Source organism: Crinia signifera, chromosome 3 (assembly GCF_055691185.1).
Source record: "Crinia signifera chromosome 3, ASM5569118v1, whole genome shotgun sequence".
Classification (NCBI taxonomy): domain Eukaryota; kingdom Metazoa; phylum Chordata; class Amphibia; order Anura; family Myobatrachidae; genus Crinia; species Crinia signifera.
The window spans coordinates 319030644-319051098 of NC_139219.1; the positions used below are offsets into that span (position 1 = coordinate 319030644).

A 20455-nucleotide genomic window follows, 5' to 3' on the forward strand; every position below is an offset into this window, starting at 1 on the left:
ATACGTAAAGCATGCAGTACTCGGGGTACGTGGATCTGGTGCACAACTTCCTCCCTCCTCCTGCGCAGCTCCTACAAATGGTCAAAATCACAAACAGCCAACTCCAAAATACTCTGCAAAATCTCCATCTCTCAAACCCTCACAGGTGTCCTTAATGATGTTTGGGTATATGTAGGGGAGTTTATGATGAAAAATGAGGACACCTGTGAGAAAATTAACCATTTCTGCACTTGTCCAAAGTTGCTTTTGGGTCAATTTGCCCACCAGGACCTGGTCTGCACCAGTGGTGATTTTTTGACACTTCTGAAATGCGAATTCCGTTTGCGCATTCCATTAAATAAGCGATTTGCATACTTTTGTATGGGAAAACATCTGGATGTGATAAAAATGCGAATTGAAACCGGCAAGTGAGAAAGTGTGAGTTATCACACAAAATGTGCGAATTACGGGATTTAGCAAACCTATTAAGTAAGCGATTTCGGCAAAAAGTGCGATTTTGTTGCCTAAAAATAGCAAAAAAACAACAAGAGCATTCTATTAGCCCCTTGAGTGGTGGGTTTTGCTGGGGCAGGACAAACCTACCAGGGCAGGTTTGTCCTGCCCCAGCAAAACCCACCACAGTTCGTAGGAAGCCGCCCGCCCCGCTCACCTCGGCTCCGGCGTTAGTATGCTGGAGCTCCCCTGACAGTCATCACACAGGCGGCAGGCTCGGGGATGTTTTGCGGCAGCTCGGGAGGACTCGGGCACCTGAACTCTCCAGAAACCCCCCGAGCCGCGCCGAACGTTTCCGATATGATTGCCGGAGTGGAGGGGGTGGGGGGGCAACAGAAGGGGCGGGGGGTGACCCCTAAAGGTAGTGCGCCAGTGGTGCTCCGCCTGAGGCATCACTGGCGTGCACCTAATGCAAAGTGGTATGCCTGGAAATTTTACAGGACAACCCGCTGCAGCAGCGCAGCTGAGCCCAGGCATACCACCCAAGGGGTTAAATGTCACCCTGTAATAGGGTGTGATTTTTAGACATGTGCGATTTTTTGTTCTTTGGACAAAAAAAGGGTAAATTTGCACATTTTTCGAAAACCGCACATGTATTAACGTGCGAATTGCGGTAAAATGTGCACATTTCCCCCTGTCTAAAATATCGCACATTCAAAATAACATCCAGGTGTTTTTATAGAAAAATTTCAAATGTAATAGGGTGCAAAATTTTAATTTGCAATTTTAAAATTACCAAAAATTGCAAAACAAAAAGACCAGGTCCACCCTGGTTAGTTTGACAGAACCATGCACAGATCAGTAAGATCTGTACATGGTTCTGTAAAAAAAAAAAACAGCGTGTGTTCCCCCCACCAGAGAGAAACAAGCACCGGGCTATTGGGCCCTTATTCTGGTTCACTCGCAAAGGCAAATTTCTTCCCAAATGGACAAAACCATTTGCACTGCAGGGGGGGGGGGGGGGGGGAAACTCCATGATTCCTCCCCCACACACATTTGGGGAACCAGCTCCGGCTCAATGAGTCCAGGGCTGGTTATGCTTGGGGGGGACCCTACGCCATTTTTCTTTAAAAAGGTTTTTTAGACTGACTGTCTAAAAATTTGCACCCTATTACATGTCGCCCTAGTAGTATTTGTGGCGTGGAGTTCTAGCCACTAATATGATCTAGTTCTAGACATGTTAAGAGACCACAGCAGGCTTGAGCATTCTGTTCCAGTTCAAGACTCTGCTTAGTGTCAATGTCTTTGTGCTGTGACACTTACTCCGCGGTGATTAGATTAACGCTGGTAAAGCCAATTGGATACTCGGCACAGATTACCACTGTCAAACACAGTAATTACATTTATCCATTTCCATTTAGCAGAGTTTTTACAAGCCGAGCAAGAGGCCACATAAGCAATAAACACAGACGCAAAAAGATTAAAATGCTGATCCGTTTGCCGTGAAAACAATCAAATAATCATCTCCGCACCGTCGTCTCATCCATCATCAGAGCTGGTCCCTCACTGGTGACACTGGGACCGCAAGTCTAATGCTATTACGTGTAAGTCACTAACATGGAATTACTGCGGCTGATATGATTTTACTAATAAATGAGTTCATTTCGCAGCGTTTTATAAAGGAGTAAACAGACATAGGTGTAGTCTTTACATTATAATACATGGATTTTACTGGCATGTTGTTTCTACCCCCTAACGAATGAACGTCGCAGCTGCTGTGTGCATGGGGATTGTGTTCTTCCCAAGCGGGTTTGAATCAACAAATACCGCAGCGCATTATCTTTCTGCTGGAATTCTTTATGGAATCTCTCAATATCCTGAAACTGACAGATGTTGCTTCTCCGTCTATGTTGGCATGTAGATCCGTTCCTGTGCGGATAAATTAGTCCAATGATTTAGTATATAAAAAAAAAAAGTCAATATTTCTCATGGTTTTTTTTTCTTTTTTGCTGAGTTCAGTTGTACAAGAATCCCCTACAGAATCCTCTTCAAACACCTCACACTCACATACAGGGCCATCTCTAATTCCATTGCTCCATATATCTCTAACCTCATCTCCATTCATACACCCTCCCGCCCTCTACGGTCGGCTGACGACTGTCGTCTCTCCTCCACCCTGATCACTGCTTCCCATGCTAGAGTACAGGACTTTGCCCGTGCTGCACCCCTTCAGTGGAACGCACTCCCTCGCTCCATTAGACTCTCCCCGACCTTGCAAAGCTTCAAACGGGCACTGAAAACTCACCTATTCATCATAGCGTACCCTTCCACTGCATAAACCAGCTGGTTCTCCGACCCCTTGCCTGTTTACATCCTGCTATCTAACCACCACCCCCTCGCTTGCACCTCTTGTAATCTGTCTGTCTCCCCTTCCTACTAGATTGTAAGCTCCTCCGAGTAGGGCCCTCTTCCCTCCTGTTGTCAAAGCCTACTTCTCTTCACATTTCACTCACAGCTCTCCTTTACTCCAACACTCAGTGACCATCTTCATACTCATCTCCATCATTGGCCTCAAGCCTCTAGTTGTATGTTGATTGGGTCCTCACTACTTACATTTAAGCTGTAATGTGTATTGAACTGTGGTGCTCTTTATTTGTACTGTATTTTTGTTATTTATTCAATGTTATGCCAAGTTTTGTCTCCCTGTATTGTTCCTTTGTACGGCGCTGCGAAACACTTGTGGCGCCTTATAAATAAAATTATAATAATAATAATAATAATACAAGGCAACAGTTACTGTTACCATAGTTTTGTGGATCATGACAACGGACGGTTAAGGCGAGGCAGTAGTTAAAGAATAGCGCCAAGCATTTTGCCAATAACAAGAAGGTAGAACAAGAGCAAGTTTGGAAAAAAAGTCACCCTACCTTCCCCCCTGCTGGAACTACACTTGGAGACTTCCAAATTATGGCCCCAAACCAACAAAAGCTATCCCTCTTATAATTAATAGCCCATTGGGTGGTCCGAGTCTTATTTTTTGGGAATTACTGTTGTTGTACATTAACAAAATAGAGAGTAGAGCATTGGTAATGATCTTCTAACTCCTATATATCCGACCTTATTTCTCTTTAGTCCCTCCCGCTCTCTCCGCTCGCCAACTGGTTACTTCCTCCCATTCCGCCTCAAAGATTTTGGCCGTTGTGCTCTTTATCTCTGGGATTCTCTACCTCTCTCAATCAAACTCTCCACCTCCCTACAAAACTTTAAAAGGGCTCTCAAGACCCCACTTCTTCATTACACCCAGCCATTTCTCATCCTAACCTTCTGTTGATGCTCACTTCCGACTCTTCATTGTCACTTCTATCTGTCTCCCCCTCCCCTTTAGGATTTAAGCTTTCACGAGCAGGACCCTCTCTTCTCATGTGCTTTTCTTAGAATATATATATCTGTCACCCTTAAAATTGTTTTAGTGTTCCTTCCAACTCTCTTTACGTACCATGTACTGTACTTGCCCTTAATTGTCTTGTACTGTACACATATAAATAAATGATGATGATAATAATAATTATAATAATAATAATAATAATAATAATAATAATAATAATAATAATAATAATGGTTGTCGATGAAGTTGAATGGATCTAAATACCAGTAGGTGCCAAATCGCATCATTCCAGCACAATATACAGATGAGGAGCAGTGCCCCCATACCCGTAGTTGGGCATTTAGGGCTGGACCATCTTAAGTCACCTTTTGACACCACTGCAGAAGTGCCACATTTCCATGCCACCATTTTTTCCTGTATCTTAGTTTTAAACAGAAACTGTAATGTTCTGGTTTTGGTTTGGCAAAGCCGCCCTCAAGTGATTTGGTTTGGATTCAGATTTCAGTTCGGTTTAAAATTGCTATAAAAGAAAAGTATCGATAGTCATTGCTAAAATAATCGATCAAAGCTGAAATCAGTCTTTTTACAGTTCAAAGCCCAAAATGCAGAAGATTTGAACCGAGACTTGGTTCAGGTCGGATCTCCTCTGGGTTCGGATCCACCAAATTTTGGTGGATTTGAATTTACGGAGAACTGAACTAGTAAATATTGTCTGCTTCTGCATGTAGCCCACTCATGTTAGATGTCTTTCTACAATTGGCTCACCATGGCCATCTTGGAGTTTCAAAAATGGCGCTGTGGCTTGCCAAGTCAATAACAGTTGAGTCAAATGTAAGCAAAGTGAGCCAACTGTGTGTCTCCACATCATAACCCCACCTCTTGTAACAGCTAATATTAGGGAGGCAGTCTGATGGTGGAGGAGGAGGAGCAAAGAAGAAACCGTAAAAGTCTTACATGGGAGGCAGCCATGCACATGAGCTTAAAGGCCACCTCCCCCAGACCCCCGCTACCTTGATGAAGATGCTGTATAATAACTCCACTTCTCTCTCAACTCCCCTCTCTCTTCCTAATGTTTTTTTTTTTTCTTGGGTGGGGTGGGGGGGTTCATCCTGTTCTGGACGCCACAACCCCTAATAGCACAATCCCTAACATTGAGCACAGTTGTATTTGAGTGGCGTCTTAGCCGCGATAGACAAAGGATGGTGTCCTATTAGCCCTGATGCCAGTGTCCTTTTCCCCCGATATCCACTATTACTGGACCCGTGATAACACGGTATTTTCCCCGATCCCATGTGTTTTCATCCGGTTTCAGGTCCATTATCAGCAGATAAAAATGGAGCATTAACTGGATACTGCAATAATGACCATCCCTATCCGGACGTTTTTATCATCAGAAATAGCATTGGGGCTGAAAGGATATCACTCCAAAGGATTCAGAGGTCCAACGGGATGCGATTGTTGTATATCCAATGCTGCATCTGTGTACGCATCGTTGGAACCCCCCAATGGCTGTGACATTTGTATATGTATATGAATGGTTGCAGTTGTTCCCTGGTGCTGCAGTAAGTGTCCCCAGTCTATGTATGATTTGGATAACACACCTCGCACAGGAGACTCGCTCACACCTCTTTCCTGTTAGGATCTGCCAATTACTATGAGATAGAAGACAGGATGACAAACGCTGGGATCACACGTGTCAGGCATGGCACAGCATGTCAGGCTCCGACAGCCCATCACTGATAGAGAAAGCAGATTGCGGAGATGGGTGACTAAGTGGGTAAATAGTTGGTAATTAAAGTGCAAGTAAAGACACTATTTGACATTAATATACAGTACGGTACATCAAAGAGCGTATTCCTGAGCCAAATCCAACACATAAAGCACCCGGAGTGTGTCTACCCTGCTCCATGTAAGGGGTGAGGCAAAACTGTAGCAGCAGGCAGGCTGACTGGCATAGAAATGCTCTGTGGGGATTGGGTGATTCGGTACTTATATGTTAGGTGTGGGCGGTAGGTGCGGCCAGGCGGAGGGGGGGAGATGGCGGCCGCACTGCTGTTACTTACCGGCAGGACGCTCGGCAGGGCGGTCGTCTGCAGTGGTGTGGGGTGAAGGGCTGCACGGCGGGGGCTGGAGTCTGTGTAATGGCATAATGGTGGCGGAGGGGGGAGATCCCGGCAGACGCTGGGGGAGCATCACATGGTTTCTCTGCTCCCTCAGCGGCACTACGCTAATAGCGTAGTAAGCAGCAACTGTCATGACGGCCGCGATGCGGGGATCCGAGTCCCGGAGGCGGCGGAGACAGCTGGATGGTAAGTATAATGACACACACACACACACACAACACCCACTAATAGGATCATATGCCCACTATCCACGTCATACCCCCAGTGTCCACGTGGGCGTGGAGTTAATTTTAGAAAGTGTGGTGAGTGCAGCTAGCCACCGAGCCCGAAGCTTGGATTCGCGGGGCGCGCTGAGCTAGCCATGCTTCGGGCTCGGTGGCTCACTGCGCTCGCCACACTTTCTAAAATGAACTCCACACCCACGTGGACACTGGGGTTATGACGTGGATAGTGGGCATATGATCCTTTATGTGTTAGCAGAGCTCCTGCTACATAATTTGCTTAATTTACGTAATTTGCGTAAGTTACGTAGTTTATGTAGCCAGCATAGTGGTGTATTGGTATCCTCAATACACCACTACGCAAACTACGTAATGGGCGCCCTGCTAATACATAAGTAACGGTGATTCATATATAGAGGCGTGGCCATTGATGTCACAGTACCTTATATAACTGCATTTGTATCTGGAAAAGATCAAATCTGTACTCTGTCCCAGGGTCATCTTAACAGCAGTATGGGCCCCCGGGCAAAGCAATGCATTGGGGCCCCTACCTGATATATACAAATATATATATATATATATATATATATATATATATATATATATATGTGTGTGTGGGGGTACGTGTCTGCAGCATGTGGGTGATGGGTGAGAGTGATGGGCAGTGACTGACAGCAGTATGCCACATACTGTAATGAATATTAATATACCACACACACACATTATACCACATACCTTACTGCCCATGACATATTATACCACATAAGTGCCACTTAACTACATGCCCATTGCCAGGAGTTACATGCTTGTTGCCAGGGGTTTCTTATTCTATGCCAGGAGTTTCTTGCTTGATGCCCAGGGGTTTCATGCTCATTGCCGAGGGAGATTACACGCTCATTGTCTGGGGTTTACATGCTCATTGCTTAGGAGGGCTACATGCTTGTTGCCAGGGGGCTTACATTCATTGTCAGCAGGAAGTTATTTGTATGTTGCCTGTGGCTGCAGGTGCACAGTGCACCAGTGCTCCCATAATATGCTTATCCAGGTAGCTGTTGGCATCATGGCAGATGCTACAGGCCAGGAGGGGCACAGCATCATACCTCAAGTCCACATTAGCCCCCACACTGCCAGCATTTCCTCTTCCCCCACTTATCTTGGCAGATGTGCCACTGAGCAGAGCCCCCTGTGCATAGCTTTTGTGCAGGAGCAGGTGCTGCTCAGGAGCGCAGAGAAGAGAGCACTGGCTGCACTCTCAGCATTGGGCTTCCCGCAGCCACGTATTGCCTATTATTAAGATCAGAGTCAAGTGAGGGGGAGTAGCCAGGCATTCATGCATGGGGCAGAGCAGGTTAAGGCGGGCATACACGGCATTAACGGCAGTGGGGGATAACCAGTGGAAGGGAGCGCCTGTGTGGCTTGGCGCCCCCAGTCCGGAGCAATCAGGAGAGGAGAGGGGATTGTGGCTTTCCTCCCCCTCCGGCTGCTCAGTCCAGTCCATCTATCAGCTGCTCTCTGAACTTAAAGGGGGCTGCAGATCTGGAGATTCGGCCGACGGGTGGCATCATCTGGATGCCGAACGGGGTCCCGACATTTGGGATCCCGACAGGCATTTACCCGACGTCGGGATCCCAACTGTCAAAACACCGACAGCCAGGTTCCCGACAGCCACTGGTTATTTTCCCACGTGGGGGTCCACGACCCCCTTAGAGGGAGAATAGAATAGGTGGCTCGCATAGCGAGCCACCGTACCCGCTGCAAGGGCTTAGTTGCACTCACCATGCTGTCTGGGTCCGGCCAGTCAGGGATCCCGATGTCGGGCTAATGACTGTCGGGATCCCGACTGTCGGACCCCTGTACCACACCCACGTCATCTAGTGAGTCCTGACACTGTTATGCCACCAGTGTAATAACAAACCCTGTACAGAATCAGGCTGAGCGGGAGCCTGCAGCTAGCGGCATAACAGTGTCAGAATGAGTCACTAGAGGCCGTCGGCTGCAGGCTCCCACTCAGCCTGATTCTGTACAGGGTTTGTAATTACGCTGGTGGCCCACAGTTTTAGAATTGTACTGGCATGGGGGCACATGCCACCCCCCCCCCCCCCCGGCCCAGGAAACCCTTGGTTGGGCCCCTAGCATTATTGGGCCCCTGGGCAACTGCCTATCAAGCCCAGTCATTAAAACGGCCCTGCTCTATCCTACAAGCATGGAATGTGTTGCTGCAACCTGTAATCAGCGGCGTCTGCAACTCCAACTGGGCTTCACGCTCTTAAACCGCCCCTAGACACTCATTGACTAGTTTCACAAGAGTGGCTTGATACATCTCCCCCTGGATGACCTGATGGTTCCCTTCCCCCGGATGGCTGGTGGAGTGGCTTGATACATCTCCCCCTGGACGACCTGATGGTTCCCTTCCACTGGATGGCTGGTGGATTGGGTTGATACGTCTCCCCCTGGATGACCTGATGGTTTCCTTCCCCCGGATGACTGGTGTAGTAGGTTGATACATCTCCCCCTGGATGACCTGATGGTTCCCTTCCCCTGTATGGCTGGTTTAGTGACTTGGTACATCTTCCCCTGGATGACCTGATGGTTCCCTTCCCCCGGATGGCTGGTGGATTGGGTTGATACATCTCCCCCTGGATGACCTGATGGTTCCCTTCCCCCGGATGGCTGGTGGATTGGGTTGATACATCTCCCCCTCGATGACCTGATGGTTCCCTTCCCCTGGATGGCTGATGGATTGAGTTGATGCGTCTCCCCCTGGATGACCTGATGGCTCCCTTCCCCCAGATGGCTGGTGGATTGGGTTGATACGTCTCCCCCTGGATGACCTGATGGTTACCTTCCCCTGGATGGCTGATCGATTGAGTTTATGCATCTCCCCCTGGATGACCTGATGGCTCCCTTCCCCCGGATGGCTGGTGGATTGGGTTGATACGTCTCCCCCTGGATGACCTGACGGTTCCCTTCCCCTGGATGGCTGATGGATTGAGTTGATGCGTCTCCCCCTGGATGACCTGATGGCTCCCTTCCCCCGGATGGCTGGTGGATTGGGTTGATACGTCTCCCCCTGGATGACCTGATGGTTCGCTTCCCCCGGATGGCTGGTGGAGTGGTTTGATACGTCTCCCCCTGGATGACCTGATGGCTCCCTTCGCCCGGATGGCTGGTGGAGTGGTTTGATAAATGTGTTTTCCCAATATACACTGACAGATAGATAAATAGGATGTGAGGAGTATTGTAGGAGACATTATCTGAGATATGTTTTATGTTACCCTGCATACAATTCCCTGGACATAGTCTGGTAATTGCTAAGTGATTCCACTAACTTGTGTCTTCCAAACATGTTTAGTTAACCATTACATTGCCGGAAGATAAGTCTGTTCCATGTAAAGAAATGATAAATGAGGAAGATGAGGAAAAACAGAATTATTCCTCCTAAATTTTTCCCTAATTTGGGTGGGTGGGTGGGTGGGGGGAATGCACTAACATCCGCCACCCCATATCACCAGCATTTGCATTCTTAATAATGGCATATGCACTAACATATGCGATTAGTAAATCACACAGGACCGCTCTTGAGGTAAGAACTGTCCTTTGCGATGCGGCGTCGTCCCAGGTCTTCCGGGTCTGAGACCCAGGACTCCCTTTGCGCATGTGCAGAGTGACAGGAGGGATCTGTGACAGCTGGGAGGGAGCCTATTGATGGTCATTCATGATGACTAATTGGCCTGTAGGCCAATCAGAGCATGGGGCAGGGCTTCACGGGTGCTGGGGCGGAGCTATAATCCATGTCCCAGCCCCTTGGGGTAGAAAAATAATATATAAACAATTCAGTTATGCTTGCCATCGATGGAGGGAAACCATCTGTTTCTCCCCCCATCAATGGCAATGCTATTCTACATCAGCTTAGGAATCATCGATGGTCCATGTCCATCCCTGCATAAGCTGACTATAAGAAACAGGGAAATGATACAGGTGGCCATATTGGTGCGAAGTTGTCACACCTACTGAATGGGGGGAAGATAAAGCTGTAGTGTATTAAGACCAGGCAACATCATAACCAGGCTTGCCTGCTTTCTGGCTGCTCTTTCCGAGAGAGAGGGCAGCCAGCTCAGTGAGGCAGGGGGGCGGAGCCGCCTCCGGGAGTAAGAAGTGATGGAACAGGGGCGGAGCCACTGACAGAATGGTGTGTTTGGGGGAGTGGCCAGCACGATTGCGTAATCATTGCCACACCCACCACTGTGCAATGCCGGTATTGCAGGCATTGCACAGCGGTGTGCGGGGCTACAATGATGCCATTGGCTGAAGGGTGTCATGGGAGACTGCCAGCTTTCTGGGAGGCTTGTTATCCTTTCCAGGGGTGGACCCGATTTCCGGGAGGGTAGGCGACCCTGACCATAATGCCGGCTCTTCCACAGTGAAAGGAGCCTGGTGCTGCAGCGTGGCATTATTCTGCAGAACTTGAGAAGGCAGCATTGCACACTTCCCATGAGGCCTCACCCTTTTATGTGATGCAACACCCCTATGAGGCCATGTGCGGTGCACAGGGAGGGTGAAGGGTCAAAGGAGAGTAAGAGGCACGAGTCAGGGAGATATGTACCAATCAGCTCCTCAATGACAGGTTACAGGCTGTGTTTGAAAAATTACAGTTAGGAGATGATTGGCTGGTACTTTGGGGCAGATGTATGAAGCCTGGTGAAGTGATAAAGCAGCAGCCAATCAGCTCCTAACTGTCAAGTTACAGGCTGTGTTTGAAAAATGACAGGAGACAATTGGCTGGTACTTTGGGGCAGATGTATGAAGCCTGGTGAATTGATATTGCAATCAGCAGCCAATCAGCTCCTAACTGTCAAGTTGCAGGCTGTGTTTGAAAAAACAACAGTAAGAAGCTGACATATCATTAAGTAACACATTCATTCTGCACACGGCCAATGTAAACGGTTTTCCATCTCAGCCTCACATTGGGCTGTAATTGAATAATGAGATAAAGGAATATTTGATTTATGCGATATGTATTGCAATCAACGTGCGCCATTAAAACGCTATTAGTGCCCATTCTGGCCATATTAGTTTCCACATCAGTTGCCAGGGCCCAGACACTCTCTCGGATTATCAGTGGGAGCTTCCCCGGGTCCTGCGTCTTCCTAATAAGCGGCATCGGCCAATTCCGTCTGTCATTTCCTAACAACCCATAAAGATAACTTATGGGGAGCCCATGCGTCCTGTGTCACTCATTAGAACTGCGACCTGTGCAATGAATTTGGTTCCGCTCCCAACAAATAAAAGCAGCGAGGACGACGATCTGTCAGGACAAATCAGCACAGGCTCCTGATCACACAGAGTCAATTATATCACTCAGGGATCAAACAGCGGACCCCTGTAGTATGCTAACTGCAACTAAATGGGGGCAAGCAGGCCAAATCGTGTTACAAATGCATCACCATGGGCAGCTGCGAGAGATAACCATTCATGTCATTGATAAAGAGGCCGCTTTATTAGAAAGCTGAACGTAGCCCCCAGGCAGGCTGCTGGCGATGGGACAAAGGCTCAGCAGCGAGGAGGAAGAGGCTCTGCGGCCTGGAGACAAGGAGGACGTCTATTCCTCATCTACCCCAGAGACAGACACGTTATTGCTGCTTAACCCCACCGCCCCCGGGGCATTCCCACTGGCCCACCACTAAATAAAAGTACTCGGGTCATAATCTGTCATTGTACCTTCAGAATACTCAGCATTGTCTTATTATATTGTCTTGTGTCTATTTATCTTTATCATTATTATAATGCTATATTTATATGGCGCCACAAAGGGTCCGCAGCGCCCAATTACAGAAGATATCAACAAACAGGCAAATCAAGAACACAGCAAGGGCCTGATTCGGTGCTGCCTGTTAGGCTGTGTATATTTGCTGCCTAGTCAGCAGGGAAATGCCGCCCCGCCGGATGCATGCCCACGCCACCGCCCGAACTCCGGTGTCACGTTCATGGGGCCCAGTTCAGACCCGATTGCACGTCTGCGGATTCACGCAGTGGGCGATTATCGATACGCTGCCATGCGTATGGTTCACAGTACGCATGCGCGAGGTTACCCTGCGATGAATTTCATTCACACAGCAAAGTCATTTGCAAAGCGGAATTTCACTGGATCGGGGCAGGGATTAAACTGATCCTTGGCTGCTGCAAATTCTGGTCTGAATTACCCCTGAATTACCCCCATAAGGCACACATTAGAGCAATACATGGTACACAAAACTTAACATTACAACAACCGAAAACTAAAACAGAGCGCAGGTAACGATTAGCAGCACAATTTTCAGTACACAGGCCCTGATTCGGTTTCACTGCCCCCCTCCGCTCCGGCCCTCCGTCCCCGCAACAAACGGCCCGGGGTCAGTCTGCACATACGCTATTACACATCTTGCAAATGCGAAGACCCCCCAAAAATCAGAACAGGGCCAAATTCACCCCGTTCGTAGTGAACTTGAATAAGGGCCACAATACAGCTGAGATGTAGGGAAGCAGAGGAGTTTTCTGCATACTACCATGAGCCATTGGAAGAGAGGAACGGTTACAAGTGAGAAGGGATGTGGGTGTAGACGGGCGAGGAGTAGGAGAGTAGGAGAGAGCTCCAATTAAAGTGGAGAGAAGAGGGCTGTGAGAAGTATGAAAGATAAATGCTTAACTGCAATAAAAAAAAAAAGATGATATAAAATGAATAACACAATAATATTAATAACAAAATATTAATAACACAGCAATATTAATTAATGATAGCAATAAACACATAATTATATGTATAAGGCACAATGGCTGCATCTGTCGCTGTGGCAAAAGATTTATATAAACGCCAGAATCGGCAGCTACTTACTGAGTCTCACTATTTAAAAGTGGTTCTGTAGATGTGATGACATTTAACGTCCCACCGCCAACTCCTGCCGGGCCGTTAACCATTCTAAACCGCTGACACAAAACCTTCTCTCATTGGTGAACGGGTTAAATGTCATTCTACTCCAAAGAACTTCTCTGATCTTTTTGTGACCCCCACCTAGAAAAAAAATATATTCAAATTGGGGTTAAGACCTAAGAGTACTAAAATAACAATGTCATGTAATAGAGGACACAGTTTTTAGCCTGTTTAGTCTTTATAGTGCGAGTAATTATAATTAGTAAAACTGCCCGTTTCTGTGTCGTAAAATACCATTATGCATAGTTTAAGGATGTATGCTGATGCAAATGTGAATGTGAACGCAGCAATTGACATCAGTGGCGTCACCATCAGGGTGATAGCCACGCCCCCGGAGTAGGGGTCCTGTGAGGCCACTCCCCTTACATTATGGCCAACCCCCTATTCCATGCGGATGCTCCTCTGGCGCGGTGGTTGGTGGGGGTGCCTATGCAGAGTGTGTACACACGGTGGCGCCTCTGATTGACACACCCTGAAAATGGCGCTTTCCCTTTATTCTCCTTAATATAATAGACCACACCGTAACGTGTCAGAAAGGGACCTTAAGCAGGATGTCTCCTCTTTAACATATCAATAGCAGAGAGTTGGATTGAGAAGCAAAGTGACCTGCAAAATAATAGTCTCTTATCGCAACCAGGGAATAATAAAACCAGAGAACATAAAAGAATATAATGCAGCACCATCTAACTTAAAAAGGTTTCAATTTTCGTAGCACTTACAAAGGATAGAAGATAAAACAGCATAAAAACAAATCCAAATGGCAAGCAGCAAACGTGGTGATACCACAAAGTCCCTCTATGGTTCCCAGATGGTCCCAAATGGAGGTAGATGTCACCTGCAGGTATTCAACCACAGTCAGCCGTCAGCAGTGGCTTAACAATAGCCCCGCTGATCTGACGGTAGCGGGGAGGCGCTGTTTAAATGTGGACGCCGGAGGTCTGCGGGGCTATTGTAACGCTGCTGCCGCCTGCTGGGACCTGCCGCGCCTGTGGCCGCGACCCGAAGATTTACTTGTCTGTGGTCTCGGCTCCCCTTCTGGCTTCTGCTGCTATGAAAATGGACCATTATAAAATGTCCACCACCATGCAGCAGCCAGTTTTTGAGGATGATAGAGGAGGCGGCGGCCTTCTCTAGCATCCTCAAAAACTGCTGAATAGGGGCGGACATTTTATGATGGTCCGTTTTCATAGCAGCAGACGCCAGGAGGGGAGCCGGGACTGTAGAAAAGATCTGTGAGTCCCTGCTACAGAAGTGGAAAGCAAAGGGGTAAGGTGAGGGGGAAGTTTGTTAACTTTACTGGGGAGTGGCGCTGCGCATTTTCGGCGGGGGGCACAAATATTATAGTTACGCCACTGGCCATCAGCCTGCAGGAGACATCTACCTCCATTTGCAAAAATATAATTTGGGTCGCCCTCCTCCACACCAACCCAAGTTCACAATATACAACATGGCAGTGGGTGAGAAAGAGAGGCAAAGGGTGACAGGAAGAGGCAGGGGGAGGGACAGTGTGACAGGGAAAAATAGAGGATAACAGGGAAGAGAGTGACAGGGGCAACAGTGGACCCCTTAGTCCTCAGAGGTCCTCAGAGGCCCCGGTACACTGCACTAATGATATTTCTGCCTCTGGATACCACCTCCCCAGGGCTTCTGAAGTCTTGTGGGTGACGGCCTTTAATCCCTTTGCATGCTGCTCACAGCTCTTACCTTTCTCTCACACAGTGGCAGCTGAACCACCCTCTACAAGCCTACACAAAGCACTGTCTCCTAGTTCTTCAGTCACACTCAGGGTCATGGTCAGATGACATCCACAACCAGAGCAGCAATTCCCAGGTCACAGGGTAGGAGCACCGCTGACAACAATCGGTGCACCGCTCATTGGCTCTTCTCTGACAGCAGTTAGGACACAGAACGTGGTCAATGGAGGTCGATGCCGTCTTCAGGGCTGGAGCCCAGCAACAATTGACTCCATTGTCTCCAGTAGTTTCGCTGGAGCATACAGTAGCTGTTTTGCATTATTGGCCTTAAGCTCAGACCCAGTGTTATGTCTGTTGGACCATTCTATGTGCCAGGTTTATCTCCTGCACTCCTCCTACTGCTACAGTACCTCTCTACTGATCATACTTTGTAATGGGACTTGAGGAGAGGTGAGCATTACCGTATCGGTGGCTGCTGCCTCCCCAACTGGCTGGATATGTCCCCACTGTCCTGATGCTGTAGAGGCCGTACTAGCTGGAGAGGAGGAGCCGTGACTTCCGGAATTCAGGGGCAGCAGCCAATCAGCTCCTATCAAGTTAAAGGCTGGGTTTGAAGAAAGGTGTTATGAGCTGATTGGCTATTATGCTCTCTGCCCCCTAGGATGACATCGGTGGAGTATGTCCTTGGGCGGCCACTCCCTCTTCTTTTTTTTTCTGGACGGGGGCGGTTGCATTTTTCATTGTGCCAGGTGCCAATAGCCCCAGTTCCACATCCGTTCAACAGGCCTCAGCTGATAATATAGATTTTTTTAATTTTTTTTGTACTTAATTCTAATTCCATCTGGAAGACAGAGATGAATGTGTACAGTACAGTATATATATATATATATATATATATATATATATATATATATATATATATATATATATCCTACATCTTCCCATCTGCCGCTGCAATTCCTTTAATTTCCTGTGCTGAATATATCTGGGAATCTAATTAGTTATTTAATTACAGAAAAATAAATAAAATAAAAATAAAAATCATCCAGTTGCGCAGAATTGTAAATGGACAAATAAATATATTATGTATTACAGTGCGAAGCAGATTCTAATTTAGACGAGTGTCAGGCATCAGCAAGTTAAATTACTACAGTAGTTAAGGTTTATAAATTAGCTTTGTATAACTACCATGAAGTTCTGAAGGAAACATTAGCTCAAGGACACATTTATCATGGTGTAATTGATACACTAACTAATTAAGCTAAGTCTGGGAGGATTTAAATAAACCTGTGTTATGGGACTCACAGACTAAAGGGTATAATGTGATAGTAATTATCACTGGAACGGCTATTTCCTTCAGTAGCTCTAACAGATGATATTGGGTTAGGAAAAGGATCGCATGTACAGTTCAGTACAGTGGGGATGGCCATCGACCATCGATGATTCGAAATCATCGATGGTTCATGGCCGATGTTGAATACTTTTGCCATCGATGGGGGAGAACCAGATGTTTTCCCTCCATCGATGGAATAGCAAAACTATGTTTTGCTTTTTTTTTTCAAAGTGTCGGGACAAGGAGCATAGCTCCGCCCCTGATACCCGCAAAGCCCCACCCCCTGTGTTTTGATTGGCCCACAGTCCAATCAATCAAATACAATGGATGACCATCGATATGTAAAAATATTGATGGTCGTCCATTGCATAGTTAAGCAATATCGATGGCAAGTTGCTCAATTGCCATCAATGGCAACCATAGATGGCAATGGCAACGATGGCCATCCCTACAGTACAGTACCTTTGTTATGCAAGATCATGAGTGGCCCCTGATTCTGGGGAGCTCTATTGAGCCCCAGGAAATGGGCAAGTGGTATAAGGACCTTATTCATGTCCATTTGCAAATGCTGGCCGTTTGCACGGGGTCCGATGGTATTTTATTGCGCATGTGCATGCGCTTGCTGAGCGCGGCCACGGCGAACAGATTGTTTGCGGGTGCATGCAAGCAACCTTGTTGGCGGGGGGGGGGGGTGGCGGATAGGGGCGCGGGGTGGCGGCCTGCCCCATTAACATATGGTAACGCTCAGCATTTCATGGGCGTTCCCATGAGAACGCTGGACATTCTCATGCTAATGAGGCATGACGGACAGGCGGGGGGCGGGCAGCTGACATCACCGGATACCAGTTGCCCGCCTACTTCCCCTTGAGCAGACACGCATCTGTAAGGTTGCTCTGAGGCACATGAGTGAGCCATCGCTGTCATTCGATGGTCAGAGACCACCAGGCTGCGAATGGTGAAGGCCCTGCGAGTGAATTTGCCTTGCGAATGGGTGGCGGCCAGCAACCATTCGCAAGGCGGGGTTTGGTGGACTCGCAAGGCTGCAAATTTGCAGCCTTGTGAATCAACCAGAATAACCCCCTTAATCCTTACACCTTTGTGAATTGGGTGTAGTATGACAGGCCAACAGTCATGATTCCGATGGTTAGGATACCGACGTTGGATCCCATCCGCAGGTACTCCGACAGGGGAGCGAGTGCAAAAAAGCCCCTTACGGGCTCGCCTTCTAAGGGGAGAATAGCCCCTGTTGGTCGGTATCCCGACAGTTGGGTAATTGAACAGTCAGGATTTCAACGTTGGTATACTGACCATCGAGATCCCAACCTTTGGCCAGTAGCCCGGCACCCTGTGAATTGAGGGCCTGCTTCACACGCTGCAGCAACGCCCAATGAATGGGGGCGTTGTGTGGGATTCTGCACCTATTGGGGAGACCAGATCCACAGACAGCCCAACAGGCTCAAGTAATGTGATTTTGTAAGTACATAACAATTATTATTATTATTATTATTATTATTATTATTATTATTATTATTATTATTATTATTATATTTTATTTAACCCCTTCAGTGGTGTTTTTTTTGTTTTGGGAGCGCTCCCCACTGGGTGAGTTTTTTTACGGGGAGCGCTCCCTTAAAAAAAAAACACTGCCTCCCTGGGTCCGGGCAGCGCCGCTGAACTGTCAATCAGCGGCTGCCCGGTCCCTGTCCCCGCCGGAGACTTCAATAGAAAACCCGGAGGGTAGGGGGGAGGAGGAGGCGCGGCGGAGGGGAGGGAGCCGGGCAGCGCCGAAGCTGCCTGAGTTCAGTGATTGAACTCATCAGCGCTGCCCGGCTCTAAACAATGGCCCTCAAATTTTCCGGGCTTGCCAGACTGGACACTGAGGCACAGCCTGGAAAAGTCTCGGGATTGCCACTGAAGGGGTTAAAATGTGCCACAAGTGGTTGGCAGTGTACATATGGCACACCTTACAATAATATAGGGTACATAGAACTAAACACTACAGTAACTGAAAAACTAAAAAAGAGCACAGGTAACAATTAGCAGCAAAGTTCTCAGTACAAAATACAGCTGGGAAGCAGAGGAGGTGTCTGTTTACTACCTGGAGCGTATTGGCGTTGGTAGAGATGCATTATTACGAGAGGAGATACCGGTATAGACTGTCACTGAGCTGGAGAAGCTGTATCTGAGATGTGAAAGGAGAGGGCAGTGAGAACAGGAGGGAGGAGGGCCCTGCTTTAAGGATCTTACAATCCAGAGAAAGGGGTCGAGATAAGGGTGACATGAGCTGCAGGCAACAATGAGGTTTTTCTTGTTGGAAATATGCGTGTACAGGTGGATGCCTCGGAGTTCTGTACACACCAGCCGATGCCTTACAAATACGAACAGCCCAGTTACAGATGTGTCTGCTTACAGCGGAGTGCTGTAGCGGGACATGCTATACTGGCATTGCTGCTGGGTCACATACAAGTGAATGGGAGTTGGGCGAATGAGCACGCTGGCTCCCATTTGATTCTATGGCATAGCAGGGGCACACATCTGTACTTAGCCAGTGAAGGGCTTTTTTTGTTGATAAAGCAGGTAAAGCTGTACTCACTGTTATACACACTGATAAGTGGGGCGTCATATAGCTCACCAGCCAGTGGGTGCATGGAGGCACAGGATAGCAGTGCAGAATGCTGGAAAAAGTTGTAGATCAGCAGGTAGCAAGATAGCACTGTCCATGCTCAGTAGTATCCTTGGCGGCCATCTTGGTAAAATGAATGAAGCTTCCCTGGAGGACTAGCAACAAATTTCTCCAATCTTACTGTTTACTAGTCTCTCCCGATGTCTCCTGCACTGTATAACCTGTGCAGCTCTGTATAATGGATTGATATAAGTTTATTCTATGGGATCTGCAGTTCCCCGTTGTCCTTCTGCGGGACAGTCTTGTTCTGGAGCCGTTCGTGGTACTGTACAGGCTTATGACCTGAGTGCAGGTTAAATTTCCACTTCTAATTTGGCCTTGCGCCCATGTTCCCGAGCAGCTGTGCGATTTAATTATCCCAAGTATGGCTGATACCCTCAGCAGCTTGTTGCACCCAGATAGGTCTCCCAGACACGTCCCCTTTATCTGCCTTCCCACAGTCAGTGGGCCACTTGGTAGTCTGTGTAGATTTAAGCAACATTTCCCAAACATTCTATATATATATATATATATATATATATATATATTTTTTTATTCTGATAAATTTGGGTTAATGTTTTTGGAGTGTTTCTATTAATATTTGGACTAATTTCTAGGTTTATATTTTTGGCACTTATTATAGCTAGAAAGAAGTGCACTAATGCGCTTAATGTGCATACATACTGGGCATTAGGACCCAGGGCGGTCTATCCTCCAATATGATGTACAGCTGCGCCATTTGATTGAAGCCATCTTGTAGATCCTTGCTTAGCAGAAATGGCCATTTTGATGCTTGAGATCAATGGTTTCCATAGAAGGAATATTTGAATTGCAACCATCATTGGTTTGAAACTATTTGCACTTGGTACATGGTATGATGGTTTCTGCCACTGAATACTCACACATGTGCGGAAGAGACTTTGCTGTGTATGGTTCCTGGCTGCTTATGCTGAATGAATTATTATTGATCATAGACCATTGTTGATTTCACATCATTGATGGTTGAAGACCAACCTTCTTCTTTAGAACTGTGTGAGACCGTAGTAGAGTGACAAACCATCTCCACTGCCTTCAAGCAGCATCTCACTGGCTGGTGAGCTGTATAGAATCCCACTTCTCTCAAAGCTTCAATCTATCACCAGCGTGTATGCAACAGTGAGTACAACTGTAGCTGTTATACTTGAGTAAACCAGCACTACTAGTTATGTAACTGGATTGTTCATAGAGTCATCCACTCGGGTGTGCCTATATAACTCTGCGGATAACAGTTTCGGATCATCTAAAGCCACTTCCCCCCAGTTCTCTTCAGCCTCATCCCAATATTTGTCTCTCTAGCCTTATTTCTCCATGTTTCTGCAGCTTCAGCCTCCCAGTGGCTCTCCAACTCTAACCAGCTCTTGTTTGTCTCTTCAGCTCCAGCCCGTAGAGTTCTGTCTGTCCCTCTCCAGCAGTCCCCTTCTGCCTCACCAACCACCCAGGTTCTCTCCAGATCCACTTATATAGCTGCTATAAGTGCAGGGGGCGCAGTTAACATAGGTGCAGGGGGTGCAGCTGCTATGAGGCCCAGAGCTGAGAGGGGCCACCTTCCCTGTCACAGTTACATGTGTTATATACAGGGTGTAGCTACCATAGGTGCAGGGA

General features: G+C 47.5%; 1 long non-coding RNA gene across 1 annotated transcript; it reads right to left on the bottom strand.

Moving 5' to 3' along the window:
* Nucleotides 1–2177: 2177 nt before the first annotated feature.
* LOC146062797 (uncharacterized) lies at nucleotides 2178–14114 on the bottom strand. Its single transcript, XR_014471527.1, has 3 exons — nucleotides 13845–14114; nucleotides 13030–13206; nucleotides 2178–2361 (listed from the first exon to the last, which is right to left on the bottom strand). It is a non-coding gene; the product is annotated as an uncharacterized LOC146062797 (long non-coding RNA).
* Nucleotides 14115–20455: the final 6341 nt, after the last annotated feature.